Genomic DNA, 3,781 nt, shown 5'->3' with positions numbered 1-3,781 from the left:
AGCGTAGAGCGAGTATACTTCTTTGGAGGAGCAGGTGTTCTTGATTTTAGTGTTCCACTATTGGGGCCAGTGTTCTATCAATGGTGTATGTGTGAATGGAACTTTCATTGATAATAGTAAAATCAGAGCCAACATGATTTCATGTATATGTTGTGAATATAGTAGGACTATTCTTGTTGTATTTGCAATGTATGTTATTCAACTTATTCTTATGCTTATGAACTATTTAGTTTACATTTGTATGAGTCTTGTTGAATGCATGTTTTTGTATTAATTCATGACTTTAACTTATGGACTATTCCGCATCTTAGATTGTGATGTCCTTTTGCTTGTGCATTCCTTTCAAGTTGCATATTATTACAGGCTTCCGAGGGGTGCACTTCCTTTTTCCCTCATGTGTTGGAACCTTCATGCATTGCACTTAACTCTCCATAGGGTCACACACTTTCTCTCACCCAAAGTTACCATACTTCACTCCGTTCATTTTCGCAGTCAAGGCATAAAATTACCACCCACTATTGGGATTCCTACTCCAAATAGTGTGAGGTCTAATTGGGACTTCATATCGTGGAGATCCCATGAATGTTGTGTTGGAAATAATACTGAATGGGGGGGTGAATCAGTATTATCAGATCAATAACTTTTTCATTTCATAATCAGATTTATATACGATACTTCAGTGAAGGGAACTCGTGTGTGCACGCAACTATTCTTAAGGCAACCAACATATATCCAGTGAACTTATGAATCATTAATTCATTATATGTTGATCTTTAATCAGTGCATTAGTAATTTATAACCATTTAAACAATAACCGTGTGCAATAATAATAGAATAAACCATCACACATAAGCGACACACAGGAACACCAAGATTTAAGGTGGAAAACCAATGCCGAAGAAAAACCACCCATTGTTGTCATATTTTTCTTCTTTTAATATAAGAAAACTTGTTTACAATATAGATCGTGTACTAGTCAATATGTTTACTAGTACATAGGTGTCGGCCTATAGAAAGCTCCAACCTTCACTCGTTCTCTAGTCGCTACTGGAAAGGAGATCCAATCCCTTGGCTCTTGTACTGGCCGATATGTTTCCCAATACGTAAGTGTTGGCCTACATAAGGCTACGAACTTCTCTCTTCCTCCACGGACCATGATTCATAAATTTTTAGATTGGATACTCCTAGTACACAAAAACACAATATGAAGGCTACATTTCATCCAATTTTCATACTGGACCCATCAGAAATATTGAATCTCAAAATCAATCACCACTACAATACAACTAATCATTGAAAGCCCATCAACACTGAAGCAAATCACAGTCAATCAATCTGAACATTCAGAACACTGTCACCAGAACATAGGGCAGAACCCATAACTCTGCATCAACAACCAGAATCAACTGCAACTTCAAACATCATATTACATAATGCATACGCTACTTCTAAGTGTCAAACCAGCGTGTATACTCGCCTTCACCAAGGTGAGCCAGCATATATATCTGCAAATACTAACTTAAGATTTCACAACTATTATAGACTTCAGCCATACCCAGATCATAATATTTATAGAATAAAACATGTGTTATCATTCATATCTAGCTCATCCATTATCAAATCATACAACGATAAGTCATTTCAGGTTTCATGATCCTGATCCAACATTGTATCCAAAGGTGCATGTGATATTTCAGATCATATCATTACCATAGCCCTTACAAGATAAAATATACTTTAGATAGAAGTATTCATGAAATATCCATTCACTTGCACACTTGGCCCTTTGATCTTCTCCTCCTTATATACTTAGATCCTTTGGCAATACCTCAAATCAAAACCATAGTTATATTGCTAGTATTCTTTGATGGTATCAATATTCTTTACCGCGCTCATTACTGTGGGTTTTAACCCTGTACAGAAATTACCTGCATACAAATTCTAAAACACATAAAATAAACAATGCGAGAGCATACCACATAAAACACATATACACAAAGATTTTCCCCTAGATCCCAAAACCGGGACTACCAACTTGATTTTTTCATTATTTTCCTTTCAATGTTATAATACATATTTATACATGTCAAAGCATCCAATACCATGGACTGAAAACCATCGCATCCAATACCATGGACTAAAACCATCGCGTCCAAAAAACATGTGCGAAAATCATGCACAAAACCATAGGTGGGTATACCCATCCTAACATAGGGTCCAAAACCAAAATTTTCTAGGGCGTTGCCCAGAACCCCATAAAGTGGGGTTACGGGTATGCCTCAAACCCCCTGTGACCCCCCTGCTACACAATTGGTGCAACAAAGTGGGGCCCTACCCCCCCTCTAACTCCGCAGTTAACTACGTGGGCTAGTCGTGGAAAGAATATAACACAACCCAACACTCTCCGACTTGTTGTTTTCTTTCCACAGGGATCCACAAGAGAGCTTAATCATTTTTCTAGCCCTGAAACGCCCAATGTTTCTCTACACCAAGAGAACTTCTCAGAGCTCACAAATTTTGTGAATGCATTTCCAATATTCTTCAAAGTGTCCACCTTTACCAACAACACCTTTTTGTCTTCTATCATATCTCTCACAAAGTGATATTGAACATCAATGTGCTTTGTCTTTGAATGATATGTAGGGTTCTTTGTTAATAAAATTGCACTTTTGCTGTCACAGTCTATCCTTATAGCTTCCTGTACTAAACCCATACTTGAATACAATCTCTGCAACCAAACTGCTTCCTTGCTTGCATGAGTGGTTGCCATGTATTCTACCTTTGTAGTTGATAGTGCCACTACAGATTGTTTCTTACTCATCCAACTGACTGCACCTCCAAATAGGTTAAACACATACCCACTTGTAGATTTTCTCTGATCCAGATCTCCAACACAGTCTGCATCAACAAATCCACGAATATCCAACTTTCTGTCCAATCTTGGTATTCCTTGGTAGTACAAACCATAATCACTAGTGCCACGCAAATACCTGAAAACCCGCTTCGTTGTTATCTAGTTCTCCTTCCCTAGTTTTGACATAAACCTTCTCAATACTCCCACTACATGTGCAATGTCTAGTCTAGTATAGACCATTGCATACATCAAGCTACCGACTACACTTACATATGGAACACAAGACATGTCCTCTTCCTCTTCTTGTGTCTTGGGAACCTATTCAGCAGATAACCTCACACCTACAGGAATAGGAACCTTCACCGGTTTACTATCTTGCATATTAAACCTCTGCAGTATTGTCTCGACATACTTCCCCTGGTCTAACCAGAGCTTCCTCTTTGCCCGATCTCTTTTAATTTCCATGCCCAAAATGTAGTTTGCAGTGCCAAGATCTCTCATGTCGAATTTGGAGGACAATTGGGTCTTCAAATCCTAGATAATTTCTTTGTCATTTCCAACCAGCAACATATCATCCACATACAAGACCAAATAAATTACAGGGTCACCAATTAATTTAAAGTACACACAGTGATCTACTTTGCTTCTCATGAAGCCAAGTCCCCGTATAAATGTATCAAATTTATGATACCACATCCTTGGTGACTTTTTTAACCCATACAGAGACTTCTTTAACTTACATACCAATTCTTTCTTACCCATCACCACAAAGCCTTCAGGTTGCTTCATGTAGATCTCCTCTTCCAGATCCTCGTGAAGAAATGTTGTCTTCACATCCATATGTTCTACCTCAAAATCAAAAGCAGCAACAACAGATGAAAGTAATCTAATAGAAGTTACCTTGGCAACAGGAGAAAAAATATCACC

Source organism: Pinus tabuliformis, chromosome 4_1 (genome assembly GCF_031772625.1).
Source record: "Pinus tabuliformis cultivar Carrire ecotype Pingquan chromosome 4_1, CPIR1, whole genome shotgun sequence".
Classification (NCBI taxonomy): domain Eukaryota; kingdom Viridiplantae; phylum Streptophyta; class Pinopsida; order Pinales; family Pinaceae; genus Pinus; species Pinus tabuliformis.
This window is presented reverse-complemented; position numbering follows the sequence as displayed.